This window comes from Phalangium opilio, unplaced genomic scaffold (assembly GCF_054372755.1).
Source record: "Phalangium opilio isolate 3A_F unplaced genomic scaffold, DU_Popi_V2 ptg000106l_1, whole genome shotgun sequence".
In the NCBI taxonomy this organism is placed as follows: Eukaryota; Metazoa; Arthropoda; class Arachnida; order Opiliones; family Phalangiidae; genus Phalangium; species Phalangium opilio.
The window spans coordinates 4,628,219-4,640,630 of record NW_028324208.1 but is presented as its reverse complement, the minus strand read 5'-3'; the positions used below and the strand labels follow the sequence as shown (position 1 = coordinate 4,640,630).

Genomic DNA, 12,412 nt, shown 5'->3' with positions numbered 1-12,412 from the left:
AAGCTAGTTCTCTTGGAAAACTCAGCATTACTGCGTATCTATGGTGTAGTGGTTATCACGTCCGCTTCACATGCGGAAGGTCCCAGGTTCGAACCCTGGTAGATACATATTTTGACAATCGTGATTGGGCATGAAAATAAGCTAGGTGTCTTGGAAAACTCAGTATTACTACGTATCTATGGTGTAGTGGTTATCACGTCCGCTTTACACGCGGAAGGTCCCAGGTTCGAGCCCTGGTAGCTACATATTTCGTCAATCGTGATTGGGCAAAAAAATAAGCTAGGTCTCTTGGAAAACTCGGTATTTCTACGTATCTATGGTGTAGTGGTTATCACGTCCGCTTCACACGCGGAAGGTTCCAAGTTCGAGCCCATGTTAGATACATATTTGGACCATCGTGATTGGGCATAAAAATAAGTTAGGTCTCTTGGAAAACTCAGCATTACTGCGTATCTATGGTGTAGTGGTTATCACGTCCGCTTCACATGCGGAAGGTCCCAGGTTCGAGCCGTGGTAGCTACATATTTTGTCAATCGTGATTGGGCAAAAAAATAAGCTAGGTCTCTTGGAAAACTCAGTATTGTAGGTATGTATGGTGTAGTGGTTATCACGTCCGCCTAACACGCGGAAGGTCCCAGGTTCGAGCCCTGGTAGCTACATATTTTGTCAATCGTGATTGGGCAAAAAATAAGGTAGGTCTCTTGGTAAACTTAGTATTACTACGTATCTATGGTGTAGTGGTTATCCCGTCCGCTTTACACGCGGAAGGTCCCAGGTTCGAGCCCTGGTAGATACATGTTTTGTCAATCGTGATTGGGCAAAAAAATAAGCTAGGTCTCTTGGAAAACTCGGCATTACCACGTATCTATGGTGTAGTGGTTATCACGTCCGCCTAACACGTGGAAGGTCCTAGGTTCGAGCCCTGGTAGCTACATATTTTGTCAATCGTGATTTGGCATAAAAATAAGCTAGTTCTCTTGGAAAACACAGTATTTCTACGTATTTATGGTGTAGTGGTTGTCACGTCCGCTTTACACGCGGAAGGTACCAGGTTCGAGCCCTGGTAGATACATGTTTTGTCAATCGTGATTGGGCAAAAAAATAAGGAAGGTCTCTTGGAAAACTCCGTATTACTACGTATCTATGGTGTAGTGGTTATCACGTCCGCTTGACACGCGGAAGGTTCCAAGTTCGAGCCCATGTTAGATACATATTTTGACCATCGTGATTGGGCATAAAAATAAGCTAGGTTTCTTGGAAAACTCAGCATTACTACGTATCTATGGTGTAGTGGTTATAACGTCCGCTTCACATGCGGAAGGTCCCAGGTTCGAGCCCTGGTAGATTCATATTTTGACCATCGTGATTGGGCATAAAAATAAGCTAGGTCTCTTGGAAAGCTCAGAATCACTACGTATCTATGGTGTAGTGGTTATCACGTCCGCTTCACATGCGGAACGTCCCAGGTTCGAACCCTGGTAGATACATATTTTGACAATCGTGATTGGGCATGAAAATAAGCTAGGTGTCTTGGAAAACTCAGTATTACTACGTATCTATAGTGTAGTGGTTATCACGTCCGCTTTACACGCGGAAGGTCCCAGGTTCGAGCCCTGGTAGCTACATATTTTGTCAATCGTGATTGGGCAAAAAAATAAGCTAGGTCTCTTGGAAAACTCAGTCTTACTACGTATCTATGGTGTAGTGGTTATCACGTCCGCTTCACACGCGGAAGGTTCCAAGTTCGAGCCCATGTTAGGTACATATTTTGACCATCGTGATTGGCATAAAAATAAGCTAGGTCTCTTGGAAAACTCAGCATTACTGCGTATTTATGGTGTAGTGCGTATCACGTCCGCTTCACACGCGGAAGGTTCCAAGATCGAGCCCATGTTAGATGCATATTTTGACCATCGTGATTGGGCATAAAAATAAGCTAGGTCTCTTGGAAAACTCAGCATTACTGCGTATCTATGGTGTAGTGGTTATCACGTCCGCTTCACATGCGGAAGGTCCCAGGTTCGAGCCCTGGTAGCTACATATTTTGTCAATCGTGATTGGGCAAAAAAATAAGCTAGGTCTCTTGGAAAACTCAGTATTACTACGTATCTATGGTGTAGTGGTTATCACGTTCGCCTAACACGCGGAAGGTCCCAGGTTCGAGCCCTGGTAGATACATGTTTTGTCCATCGTGATTTGGCATAAAAATAAGCTAGATCTCTTGGAAAACTCAGTATTACTACGTATCTATGGTGTAGTGGTTATCAAGTCCGCTTTACACGCGGAAGGTCCCAGGTTCGAGCCCTGGTAGCTACATATTTCGTCAATCGTGATTGGGCAAAAAAATAAGCTAGGTCTCTTGGAAAACTCAGTATTACTACGTATCTATGGTGTAGTGGTTATCACGTCCGCCTAACACGCGGAAGGTCCTAGGTTCGAGCCCTGGTAGCTACATAATTTGTCAATCGTGATTGGGCATAAAAATAAGCTAGATCTCTTGGAAAACTCAGTATTACTACGTATTAATGGTGTAGTGGTTATCCCGTCCGCTTTACACGCGGAAGGTCCCAGGTTCGAGCCCTGGTAGATACATGTTTTGTCAATCGTGATTGGGCAAAAAAATAAGTTAGGTCTCTTGGAAAACTCGGCATTACCACGTATCGATGGTGTAGTGGTTATCACGTCCGCCTAACACGTGGAAGGTCCTAGGTTCGAGCCCTGGTAGCTACATATTTTGTCAATCGTGATTTGGCATAAAAATAAGCTAGTTCTCTTGGAAAACACAGTATTTCTACGTATTTATGGTGTAGTGGTTGTCACGTCCGCTTTACACGCGGAAGGTACCAGGTTCGAGCCCTGGTAGATACATGTTTTGTCAATCGTGATTGGGCAAAAAAATAAGCTAGGTCTCTTGGAAAACTCAGTATTACTACGTATCTATGGTGTAGTGGTTATCACGTCCGCTTCACACGCGGAAGGTTCCAAGTTCGAGCCCATGTTAGATACATATTTTGACCATCGTGATAGGGCATAAAAATAAGCTAGGTTTCTTGGAAAAGTCAGCATTACTACGTATCTATGGTGTAGTGGTTATAACGTCCGCTTCACATGCGGAAGGTCCCAGGTTCGAGCCCTGGTAGATACATATTTTGACCATCGTGATTGGGCATAAAAATAAGCTAGGTCTCTTGGAAAGCTCAGAATCACTACGTATCTATGGTGTAGTGGTTATCACGTCCGCTTTACATGCGGAACGTCCCAGGTTCGAACCCTGGTAGATACATATTTTGACAATCGTGATTGGGCATGAAAATAAGCTAGGTGTCTTGGAAAACTCAGTATTACTACGTATCTATGGTGTAGTGGTTATCACGTCCGCTTTACACGCGGAAGGTCCCAGGTTCGAGCCCTGGTAGCTACATATTTCGTCAATCGTGATTGGGCAAAAAAATAAGCTAGGTCTCTTGGAAAACTCGGTATTTCTACGTATCTATGGTGTAGTGGTTATCACGTCCGCTTCACACGCGGAAGGTTCCAAGTTCGAGCCCATGTTAGATACATATTTGGACCATCGTGATTGGGCATAAAAATAAGTTAGGTCTCTTGGAAAACTCAGCATTACTGCGTATCTATGGTGTAGTGGTTATCACGTCCGCTTCACATGCGGAAGGTCCCAGGTTCGAGCCGTGGTAGCTACATATTTTGTCAATCGTGATTGGGCAAAAAAATAAGCTAGGTCTCTTGGAAAACTCAGTATTGTAGGTATGTATGGTGTAGTGGTTATCACGTCCGCCTAACACGCGGAAGGTCCCAGGTTCGAGCCCTGGTAGCTACATATTTTGTCAATCGTGATTGGGCAAAAAATAAGGTAGGTCTCTTGGTAAACTTAGTATTACTACGTATCTATGGTGAAGTGGTTATCACGTCCGCCTAACACGCGGAAGGTCCTAGGTTCGAGCCCTGGTAGCTACATATTTTGTCAATCGTGATTGGGCATAAAAATAAGCTAGATCTCTTGGAAAACTCAGTATTACTACGTATTAATGGTGTAGTGGTTATCCCGTCCGCTTTACACGCGGAAGGTCCCAGGTTCGAGCCCTGGTAGATACATGTTTTGTCAATCGTGATTGGGCAAAAAAATAAGCTAGGTCTCTTGGAAAACTCGGCATTACCACGTATCTATGGTGTAGTGGTTATCACGTCCGCCTAACACGTGGAAGGTCCTAGGTTCGAGCCCTGGTAGCTACATATTTTGTCAATCGTGATTTGGCATAAAAATAAGCTAGTTCTCTTGGAAAACACAGTATTTCTACGTATTTATGGTGTAGTGGTTGTCACGTCCGCTTTACACGCGGAAGGTACCAGGTTCGAGCCCTGGTAGATACATGTTTTGTCAATCGTGATTGGGCAAAAAAATAAGCAAGGTCTCTTGGAAAACTCAGTATTACTACGTATCTATGGTGTATAGTGGTTATCACGTCCGCTTCACACGCGGAAGGTTCCAAGTTCGAGCCCATGTTAGATACATATTTTGACCATCGTGATTGGGCATAAAAATAAGCTAGGTTTCTTGGAAAACTCAGCATTACTACGTATCTATGGTGTAGTGGTTATAACGTCTGCTTCACATGCGGAAGGTCCCAGGTTCGAGCCCTGGTAGATTCATATTTTGACCATCGTGATTGGGCATAAAAATAAGCTAGGTCTCTTGGAAAGCTCAGAATCACTACGTATCTATGGTGTAGTGGTTATCACGTCCGCTTCACATGCGGAACGTCCCAGGTTCGAACCCTGGTAGATACATATTTTGACAATCGTGATTGGGCATGAAAATAAGCTAGGTGTCTTGGAAAACTCAGTATTACTACGTATCTATGGTGTAGTGGTTATCACGTCCGCTTTACACGCGGAAGGTCCCAGGTTCGAGCCCTGGTAGCTACATATTTTGTCAATCGTGATTGGGCAAAAAAATAAGCTAGGTCTCTTGGAAAACTCAGTCTTACTACGTATCTATGGTGTAGTGGTTATCACGTCCGCTTCACACGCGGAAGGTTCCAAGTTCGAGCCCATGTTAGGTACATATTTTGACCATCGTGATTGGGCATAAAAATAAGCTAGGTCTCTTGGAAAACTCAGCATTACTGCGTATCTATGGTGTAGTGCGTATCACGTCCGCTTCACACGCGGAAGGTTCCAAGATCGAGCCCATGTTAGATACATATTTTGACCATCGTGATTGGGCATAAAAATAAGCTAGGTCTCTTGGAAAACTCACCATTACTGCGTATCTATGGTGTAGTGGTTATCACGTTCGCCTAACACGCGGAAGGTCCCAGGTTCGAGCCCTGGTAGATACATGTTTTGTCCATCGTGATTGGGCATGAAAATAAGCTAGGTGTCTTGGAAAACTCAGTATTACTACGTATCTATGGTGTAGTGGTTATCACGTTCGCCTAACACGCGGAAGGTCCCAGGTTCGAGCCCTGGTAGATACATGTTTTGTCCATCGTGATTGGGCATGAAAATAAGCTAGGTGTCTTGGAAAACTCAGTATTACTACGTATCTATGGTGTAGTGGTTATCACGTCCGCTTTACACGCGGAAGGTCCCAGGTTCGAGCCCTGGTAGCTACATATTTCGTCAATCGTGATTGGGCAAAAAAATAAGCTAGGTCTCTTGGAAAACTCAGTATTACTACGTATCTATGGTGTAGTGGTTATCACGTCCGCTTCACACGCGGAAGGTTCCAAGTTCGAGCCCTGGTAGCTACATATTTCGTCAATCGTGATTGGGCAAAAAAATAAGCTAGGTCTCTTGGAAAACTCAGTATTACTACGTATCTATGGTGTAGTGGTTATCACGTCCGCTTCACACGCGGAAGGTTCCAAGTTCGAGCCCATGTTAGATACATATTTGGACCATCGTGATTGGGCATAAAAATAAGTTAGGTCTCTTGGAAAACTCAGCATTACTGCGTATCTATGGTGTAGTGGTTATCACGTCCGCTTCACATGCGGAAGGTCCCAGGTTCGAGCCGTGGTAGCTACATATTTTGTCAATCGTGATTGGGCAAAAAAATAAGCTAGGTCTCTTAGAAAACTCAGTATTGTAGGTATCTATGGTGTAGTGGTTATCACGTCCGCCTAACACGCGGAAGGTCCCAGGTTCGAGCCCTGGTAGCTACATATTTTGTCAATCGTGATTGGGCAAAAAAATAGGGTAGGTCTCTTGGTAAACTCAGTATTACCACGTATCTATGGTGAAGTGGTTATCACGTCCGCCTAACACGCGGAAGGTCCTAGGTTCGAGCCCTGGTAGCTACATATTTTGTCAATCGTGATTGGGCATAAAAATAAGCTAGATCTCTTGGAAAACTCAGTATTACTACGTATTAATGGTGTAGTGGTTATCCCGTCCGCTTTACACGCGGAAGGTCCCAGGTTCGAGCCCTGGTAGATACATGTTTTGTCAATCGTGATTGGGCAAAAAAATAAGCTAGGTCTCTTGGAAAACTCGGCATTACCACGTATCTATGGTGTAGTGGTTATCACGTCCGCCTAACACGTGGAAGGTCCTAGGTTCGAGCCCTGGTAGCTACATATTTTGTCAATCGTGATTTGGCATAAAAATAAGCTAGTTCTCTTGGAAAACACAGTATTTCTACGTATTTATGGTGTAGTGGTTGTCACGTCCGCTTTACACGCGGAAGGTACCAGGTTCGAGCCCTGGTAGATACATGTTTTGTCAATCGTGATTGGGCAAAAAATAAGCAAGGTCTCTTGGAAAACTCAGTATTACTACGTATCTATGGTGTAGTGGTTATCACGTCCGCTTCACACGCGGAAGGTTCCAAGTTCGAGCCCATGTTAGATACATATTTTGACCATCGTGATTGGGCATAAAAATAAGCTAGGTTTCTTGGAAAACTCAGCATTACTACGTATCTATGGTGTAGTGGTTATAACGTCCGCTTCACATGCGGAAGGTCCCAGGTTCGAGCCCTGGTAGATTCATATTTTGACCATCGTGATTGGGCATAAAAATAAGCTAGGTCTCTTGGAAAGCTCAGAATCACTACGTATCTATGGTGTAGTGGTTACCACGTCCGCTTCACATGCGGAACGTCCCAGGTTCGAACCCTGGTAGATACATATTTTGACAATCGTGATTGGGCATGAAAATAAGCTAGGTGTCTTGGAAAACTTAGTATTACTACGTATCTATGGTGTAGTGGTTATCACGTCCGCTTTACACGCGCAAGGTCCCAGGTTCGAGCCCTGGTAGCTACATATTTTGTCAATCGTGATTGGGCAAAAAAATAAGCTAGGTCTCTTGGAAAACTCAGTCTTACTACGTATCTATGGTGTAGTGGTTATCACGTCCGCTTCACACGCGGAAGGTTCCAAGTTCGAGCCCATGTTAGGTACATATTTTGACCATCGTGATTGGGCATAAAAATAAGCTAGGTCTCTTGGAAAACTCAGCATTACTGCGTATCTATGGTGTAGTGCGTATCACGTCCGCTTCACACGCGGAAGGTTCCAAGATCGAGCCCATGTTAGATACATATTTTGACCATCGTGATTGGGCATAAAAATAAGCTAGGTCTCTTGGAAAACTCAGCATTACTGCCTATCTATGGTGTAGTGGTTATCACGTCCGCTTCACATGCGGAAGGTCCCAGGTTCGAGCCCTGGTAGCTACATATTTTGTCAATCGTGATTGGGCAAAAAAATAAGCTAGGTCTCTTGGAAAACTCAGTATTACTACGTATCTATGGTGTAGTGGTTATCACGTTCGCCTAACACGCGGAAGGTCCCAGGTTCGAGCCCTGGTAGATACATGTTTTGTCCATCGTGATTTGGCATAAAAATAAGCTAGATCTCTTGGAAAACTCAGTATTACTACGTATCTATGGTGTAGTGGTTATCAAGTCCGCTTTACACGCGGAAGGTCCCAGGTTCGAGCCCTGGTAGTTACATATTTCGTCAATCGTGATTGGGCAAAAAAATAAGCTAGGTCTCTTGGAAAACTCAGTATTACTACGTATCTATGGTGTAGTGGTTATCACGTCCGCTTCACACGCGGAAGGTTCCAAGTTCGAGCCCATGTTAGATACATATTTGGACCATCGTGATTGGGCATAAAAATAAGCTAGGTCTCTTGGAAAACTCAGTATTACTAAGTATCTATGGTGTAGTGGGTATCACGTCCGCTTCGCACGCGGAAGGTTCCAAGATCGAGCCCATGTTAGATACATATTTTGACCATCGTGATTGGGCATAAAAATAAGCTAGGTCTCTTGGAAAACTCAGTATTACTACGTATCTATGGTGTAGTGGTTATCACGTCCGCCTAACACGCGGAAGGTCCCAGGTTCGAGCCGTGGTAGCTACATATTTTGTCAATCGTGATTGGGCAAAAAAATAAGCTAGGTCTCTTGGAAAACTCAGTATTGTACGTATTTATGGTGTAGTGGTTATCACGTCCGCCTAACACGCGGAAGGTCCCAGGTTCGAGCCCTGGTAGCAACATATTTTGTCAATCGTGATTGGGCAAAAAAATAAGGTAGGTCTCTTGGTAAACTCAGTATTACTACGTATCTATGGTGTAGTGGTTATCACGTCCGCCTAGCACGCGGAAGGTCCTAGGTTCGAGCCCTGGTAGCTACATATTTTGTCAATCGTGATTGGGCATAAAAATAAGCTAGATCTCTTGGAAAACTCAGTATTACTACGTATTAATGGTGTAGTGGTTATCCCGTCCGCTTTACACGCGGAAGGTCCCAGGTTCGAGCTCTGGTAGATACATGTTTTGTCAATCGTGATTGGGCAAAAAAATAAGCTAGGTCTCTTGGAAAACTCGTCACTACCACGTATCTATGGTGTAGTGGTTATCACGTCCGCCTAACACGTGGAAGGTCCTAGGTTCGAGCCCTGGTAGCTACATATTTTGTCAATCGTGATTTGGCATAAAAATAAGCTAGTTCTCTTGGAAAACTCAGTATTTCTACGTATCTATGGTGTAGTGGTTGTCACGTCCGCTTTACACGCGGAAGGTACCAGGTTCGAGCCCTGGTAGATACATGTTTTGTCAATCGTGATTGGGCAAAAAAATAAGCTAGGTCTCTTGGAATACTCAGTACTACTACGTATCTATGGTGTAGTGGTTATCACGTCCGCTTCACACGCGGAAGGTCTAAGTTCGAGCCCATGTTAGATACATATTTTGACCATCGTGATTGGGCATAAAAATAAGCTAGGTCTCTTGGAAAACTCAGTATTACTACGTATCTATGGTGTAGTGGTTATCACGTCCGCCTAACACGCGGAAGGTCCCAGGTTCGAGCCGTGGTAGCTACATATTTTGTCAATCGTGATTGGGCAAAAAAATAAGCTAGGTCTCTTGGAAAACTCAGTATTGTACGTATTTATGGTGTAGTGGTTATCACGTCCGCGTAACACGAGGAAGGTCCCAGGTTCGAGCCCTGGTAGCTACATATTTTGTCAATCGTGATTGGGCAAAAAAATAAGGTAGGTCTCTTGGTAAACTCAGTATTACTACGTATCTATGGTGTAGTGGTTATCACGTCCGCCTAGCACGCGGAAGGTCCTAGGTTCGAGCCCTGGTAGCTACATATTTTGTCAATCGTGATTGGGCATAAAAATAAGCTAGATCTCTTGGAAAACTCAGTATTACTACGTATTAATGGTGTAGTGGTTATCCCGTCCGCTTTACACGCGGAAGGTCCCAGGTTCGAGCCCTGTTAGATACATGTTTTGTCAATCGTGATTGGGCAAAAAAATAAGCTAGGTCTCTTGGAAAACTCGTCACTACCACGTATCTATGGTGTAGTGGTTATCACGTCCGCCTAACACGTGGAAGGTCCTAGGTTCGAGCCCTGGTAGCTACATATTTTGTCAATCGTGATTTGGCATAAAAATAAGCTAGTTCTCTTGGAAAACTCAGTATTTCTACGTATCTATGGTGTAGTGGTTGTCACGTCCGCTTTACACGCGGAAGGTACCAGGTTCGAGCCCTGGTAGATACATGTTTTGTCAATCGTGATTGGGCAAAAAAATAAGCTAGGTCTCTTGGAAAACTCAGTATTACTACGTATCTATGGTGTAGTGGTTATCACGTCCGCTTCACACGCGGAAGGTCTAAGTTCGAGCCCATGTTAGATACATATTTTGACCATCGTGATTGGGCATAAAAATAAGCTAGGTCTCTTGGAAAGCTCAGAATTACTACGTATCTATGGTGTAGTGGTTATCACGTCCGCTTCACATGCGGAACGTCCCAGGTTCGAACCCTGGTAGATACATATTTTGACAATCGTGATTGGGCATGAAAATAAGCTAGGTGTCTTGGAAAACTCAGTATTACTACGTATCTATGGTGTAGTGGTTATCACGTCCGCCTAAAACGCGGAAGGTACCAGGTTCGAGCCCTGGTAGATACATGTTTTGTCCATCGTGATTTGGCATAAAAATAAGCTAGATCTCTTGGAAAACTCAGTGTTACTTCGTATCTATGGTGTAGTGGTTATCGCGTCCACCTCAGACGCGGAAGGTCCCATGTTCGAGCCCTGGTAGATGCATTTTTTGTCCATCGTGAATTGGCAAAAAATAAGGTAGGTTTCTTGGAAAACTCAGCATTACTACGTATTAATGGTGTAGTGGTTATCCCGTCCGCTTTACACGCGGAAGGTCCCAGGTTCGAGCCCTGTTAGATACATGTTTTGTCAATCGTGATTGGGCAAAAAAATAAGCTAGGTCTCTTGGAAAACTCGTCACTACCACGTATCTATGGTGTAGTGGTTATCACGTCCGCCTAACACGTGGAAGGTCCTAGGTTCGAGCCCTGGTAGCTACATATTTTGTCAATCGTGATTTGGCATAAAAATAAGCTAGTTCTCTTGGAAAACTCAGTATTTCTACGTATCTATGGTGTAGTGGTTGTCACGTCCGCTTTACACGCGGAAGGTACCAGGTTCGAACCCTGGTAGATACATGTTTTGTCAATCGTGATTGGGCAAAAAAATAAGCTAGGTCTCTTGGAAAACTCAGTATTACTACGTATCTATGGTGTAGTGGTTATCACGTCCGCTTCACACGCGGAAGGTCTAAGTTCGAGCCCATGTTAGATACATATTTTGACCATCGTGATTGGGCATAAAAATAAGCTAGGTCTCTTGGAAAGCTCAGAATTACTACGTATCTATGGTGTAGTGGTTATCACGTCCGCTTCACATGCGGAACGTCCCAGGTTCGAACCCTGGTAGATACATATTTTGACAATCGTGATTGGGCATGAAAATAAGCTAGGTGTCTTGGAAAACTCAGTATTACTACGTATCTATGGTGTAGTGGTTATCACGTCCGCCTAAAACGCGGAAGGTACCAGGTTCGAGCCCTGGTAGATACATGTTTTGTCCATCGTGATTTGGCATAAAAATAAGCTAGATCTCTTGGAAAACTCAGTGTTACTTCGTATCTATGGTGTAGTGGTTATCGCGTCCACCTCAGACGCGGAAGGTCCCATGTTCGAGCCCTGGTAGATGCATTTTTTGTCCATCGTGAATTGGCAAAAAATAAGGTAGGTTTCTTGGAAAACTCAGCATTACTACGTATCTATGGTGTTGTGGTCTTCACGTCCGCCTAACACGCGGAAGGTCCTAGGTTCGAGCCCTGGTAGCTACATATTTTGACCATCGTGATTGGGCATAAAAATAAGCTAGGTCTCTTGGAAAACTCAGCATTACTACGTATCTATGGTGTAGTGGTTATCACGTCCGCTTCACATGCGGAACGTCCCAGGTTCGAACCCTGGTAGATACAAATTTTGACAATCGTGATTGGGCATAAAAATAAGCTAGGTCTCTTGGAAAGCTCAGAATTACTACGTATCTATGGTGTAGTGGTTATCACGTCCGCTTCACATGCGGAACGTCCCAGGTTCGAACCCTGGTAGATACATATTTTGACAATCGTGATTGGGCATGAAAATAAGCTAGGTGTCTTGGAAAACTCAGTATTACTACGTATCTATGGTGTAGTGGTTATCACGTCCGCTTCACACGCGGAAGGTTCCAAGTTCGAGCCCATGTTTGATACATATTTTGACCATCGTGATTGGGCATAAAAATAAGCTAGGTCTCTTGGAAAACTCAGCATTACTACGTATCTATGGTGTAGTGGTTATCACGTCCGCTTCACATGCGGAACGTCCCAGGTTCCAACCCTGGTAGATACAAATTTTGACAATCGTGATTGGGCATGAAAATAAGCTAGGTGTCTTGGAAAACTCAGTATTACTACGTATCTATTGTGTAGTGGTCATCACGTCCGCTTTACACGCGGAAGGTCCCAGGTTCTAGCCCTGGTAGATACATGTTTTGTCAATCGTG

General features: G+C 44.1%; 36 non-coding genes across 36 annotated transcripts; all 36 read left to right on the top strand.

Moving 5' to 3' along the window:
* The first annotated feature begins 34 nt into the window (after window positions 1–34).
* On the top strand, window positions 35–107 carry TRNAV-CAC (transfer RNA valine (anticodon CAC)). Its single transcript has one exon. It is a non-coding gene; the product is annotated as a tRNA-Val (tRNA).
* Window positions 108–172: 65 nt separating this feature from the next.
* Window positions 173–245, top strand: TRNAV-UAC (transfer RNA valine (anticodon UAC)). Its single transcript has one exon. It is a non-coding gene; the product is annotated as a tRNA-Val (tRNA).
* A 204-nt stretch (window positions 246–449) lies between these two features.
* On the top strand, window positions 450–522 carry TRNAV-CAC (transfer RNA valine (anticodon CAC)). Its single transcript has one exon. It is a non-coding gene; the product is annotated as a tRNA-Val (tRNA).
* Window positions 523–723: 201 nt separating this feature from the next.
* Window positions 724–796, top strand: TRNAV-UAC (transfer RNA valine (anticodon UAC)). Its single transcript has one exon. It is a non-coding gene; the product is annotated as a tRNA-Val (tRNA).
* Window positions 797–1,276: 480 nt separating this feature from the next.
* On the top strand, window positions 1,277–1,349 carry TRNAV-CAC (transfer RNA valine (anticodon CAC)). The gene has a single exon. It is a non-coding gene; the product is annotated as a tRNA-Val (tRNA).
* A 65-nt stretch (window positions 1,350–1,414) lies between these two features.
* On the top strand, window positions 1,415–1,487 carry TRNAV-CAC (transfer RNA valine (anticodon CAC)). The gene has a single exon. It is a non-coding gene; the product is annotated as a tRNA-Val (tRNA).
* A 65-nt stretch (window positions 1,488–1,552) lies between these two features.
* On the top strand, window positions 1,553–1,625 carry TRNAV-UAC (transfer RNA valine (anticodon UAC)). Its single transcript has one exon. It is a non-coding gene; the product is annotated as a tRNA-Val (tRNA).
* A 342-nt stretch (window positions 1,626–1,967) lies between these two features.
* Window positions 1,968–2,040, top strand: TRNAV-CAC (transfer RNA valine (anticodon CAC)). Its single transcript has one exon. It is a non-coding gene; the product is annotated as a tRNA-Val (tRNA).
* Window positions 2,041–2,105: 65 nt separating this feature from the next.
* On the top strand, window positions 2,106–2,178 carry TRNAV-AAC (transfer RNA valine (anticodon AAC)). Its single transcript has one exon. It is a non-coding gene; the product is annotated as a tRNA-Val (tRNA).
* An 894-nt stretch (window positions 2,179–3,072) lies between these two features.
* TRNAV-CAC (transfer RNA valine (anticodon CAC)) lies at window positions 3,073–3,145 on the top strand. The gene has a single exon. It is a non-coding gene; the product is annotated as a tRNA-Val (tRNA).
* A 65-nt stretch (window positions 3,146–3,210) lies between these two features.
* On the top strand, window positions 3,211–3,283 carry TRNAV-UAC (transfer RNA valine (anticodon UAC)). Its single transcript has one exon. It is a non-coding gene; the product is annotated as a tRNA-Val (tRNA).
* A 65-nt stretch (window positions 3,284–3,348) lies between these two features.
* On the top strand, window positions 3,349–3,421 carry TRNAV-UAC (transfer RNA valine (anticodon UAC)). The gene has a single exon. It is a non-coding gene; the product is annotated as a tRNA-Val (tRNA).
* Window positions 3,422–3,625: 204 nt separating this feature from the next.
* TRNAV-CAC (transfer RNA valine (anticodon CAC)) lies at window positions 3,626–3,698 on the top strand. Its single transcript has one exon. It is a non-coding gene; the product is annotated as a tRNA-Val (tRNA).
* A 1,032-nt stretch (window positions 3,699–4,730) lies between these two features.
* Window positions 4,731–4,803, top strand: TRNAV-CAC (transfer RNA valine (anticodon CAC)). The gene has a single exon. It is a non-coding gene; the product is annotated as a tRNA-Val (tRNA).
* A 65-nt stretch (window positions 4,804–4,868) lies between these two features.
* Window positions 4,869–4,941, top strand: TRNAV-UAC (transfer RNA valine (anticodon UAC)). The gene has a single exon. It is a non-coding gene; the product is annotated as a tRNA-Val (tRNA).
* A 343-nt stretch (window positions 4,942–5,284) lies between these two features.
* On the top strand, window positions 5,285–5,357 carry TRNAV-AAC (transfer RNA valine (anticodon AAC)). The gene has a single exon. It is a non-coding gene; the product is annotated as a tRNA-Val (tRNA).
* Window positions 5,358–5,422: 65 nt separating this feature from the next.
* TRNAV-AAC (transfer RNA valine (anticodon AAC)) lies at window positions 5,423–5,495 on the top strand. Its single transcript has one exon. It is a non-coding gene; the product is annotated as a tRNA-Val (tRNA).
* A 65-nt stretch (window positions 5,496–5,560) lies between these two features.
* On the top strand, window positions 5,561–5,633 carry TRNAV-UAC (transfer RNA valine (anticodon UAC)). Its single transcript has one exon. It is a non-coding gene; the product is annotated as a tRNA-Val (tRNA).
* A 65-nt stretch (window positions 5,634–5,698) lies between these two features.
* Window positions 5,699–5,771, top strand: TRNAV-CAC (transfer RNA valine (anticodon CAC)). Its single transcript has one exon. It is a non-coding gene; the product is annotated as a tRNA-Val (tRNA).
* A 204-nt stretch (window positions 5,772–5,975) lies between these two features.
* Window positions 5,976–6,048, top strand: TRNAV-CAC (transfer RNA valine (anticodon CAC)). Its single transcript has one exon. It is a non-coding gene; the product is annotated as a tRNA-Val (tRNA).
* A 60-nt stretch (window positions 6,049–6,108) lies between these two features.
* Window positions 6,109–6,185, top strand: TRNAV-AAC (transfer RNA valine (anticodon AAC)). Its single transcript has one exon. It is a non-coding gene; the product is annotated as a tRNA-Val (tRNA).
* A 755-nt stretch (window positions 6,186–6,940) lies between these two features.
* On the top strand, window positions 6,941–7,013 carry TRNAV-CAC (transfer RNA valine (anticodon CAC)). The gene has a single exon. It is a non-coding gene; the product is annotated as a tRNA-Val (tRNA).
* A 65-nt stretch (window positions 7,014–7,078) lies between these two features.
* On the top strand, window positions 7,079–7,151 carry TRNAV-CAC (transfer RNA valine (anticodon CAC)). The gene has a single exon. It is a non-coding gene; the product is annotated as a tRNA-Val (tRNA).
* A 479-nt stretch (window positions 7,152–7,630) lies between these two features.
* TRNAV-CAC (transfer RNA valine (anticodon CAC)) lies at window positions 7,631–7,705 on the top strand. Its single transcript has one exon. It is a non-coding gene; the product is annotated as a tRNA-Val (tRNA).
* A 65-nt stretch (window positions 7,706–7,770) lies between these two features.
* TRNAV-AAC (transfer RNA valine (anticodon AAC)) lies at window positions 7,771–7,843 on the top strand. The gene has a single exon. It is a non-coding gene; the product is annotated as a tRNA-Val (tRNA).
* Window positions 7,844–8,599: 756 nt separating this feature from the next.
* On the top strand, window positions 8,600–8,672 carry TRNAA-AGC (transfer RNA alanine (anticodon AGC)). Its single transcript has one exon. It is a non-coding gene; the product is annotated as a tRNA-Ala (tRNA).
* Window positions 8,673–9,564: 892 nt separating this feature from the next.
* On the top strand, window positions 9,565–9,637 carry TRNAA-AGC (transfer RNA alanine (anticodon AGC)). Its single transcript has one exon. It is a non-coding gene; the product is annotated as a tRNA-Ala (tRNA).
* A 617-nt stretch (window positions 9,638–10,254) lies between these two features.
* TRNAV-CAC (transfer RNA valine (anticodon CAC)) lies at window positions 10,255–10,327 on the top strand. Its single transcript has one exon. It is a non-coding gene; the product is annotated as a tRNA-Val (tRNA).
* A 65-nt stretch (window positions 10,328–10,392) lies between these two features.
* On the top strand, window positions 10,393–10,465 carry TRNAF-AAA (transfer RNA phenylalanine (anticodon AAA)). Its single transcript has one exon. It is a non-coding gene; the product is annotated as a tRNA-Phe (tRNA).
* Window positions 10,466–10,530: 65 nt separating this feature from the next.
* On the top strand, window positions 10,531–10,603 carry TRNAL-CAG (transfer RNA leucine (anticodon CAG)). Its single transcript has one exon. It is a non-coding gene; the product is annotated as a tRNA-Leu (tRNA).
* A 616-nt stretch (window positions 10,604–11,219) lies between these two features.
* TRNAV-CAC (transfer RNA valine (anticodon CAC)) lies at window positions 11,220–11,292 on the top strand. The gene has a single exon. It is a non-coding gene; the product is annotated as a tRNA-Val (tRNA).
* Window positions 11,293–11,357: 65 nt separating this feature from the next.
* Window positions 11,358–11,430, top strand: TRNAF-AAA (transfer RNA phenylalanine (anticodon AAA)). Its single transcript has one exon. It is a non-coding gene; the product is annotated as a tRNA-Phe (tRNA).
* Window positions 11,431–11,495: 65 nt separating this feature from the next.
* TRNAL-CAG (transfer RNA leucine (anticodon CAG)) lies at window positions 11,496–11,568 on the top strand. The gene has a single exon. It is a non-coding gene; the product is annotated as a tRNA-Leu (tRNA).
* A 202-nt stretch (window positions 11,569–11,770) lies between these two features.
* Window positions 11,771–11,843, top strand: TRNAV-CAC (transfer RNA valine (anticodon CAC)). Its single transcript has one exon. It is a non-coding gene; the product is annotated as a tRNA-Val (tRNA).
* Window positions 11,844–11,908: 65 nt separating this feature from the next.
* On the top strand, window positions 11,909–11,981 carry TRNAV-CAC (transfer RNA valine (anticodon CAC)). The gene has a single exon. It is a non-coding gene; the product is annotated as a tRNA-Val (tRNA).
* A 204-nt stretch (window positions 11,982–12,185) lies between these two features.
* On the top strand, window positions 12,186–12,258 carry TRNAV-CAC (transfer RNA valine (anticodon CAC)). The gene has a single exon. It is a non-coding gene; the product is annotated as a tRNA-Val (tRNA).
* Window positions 12,259–12,412: the final 154 nt, after the last annotated feature.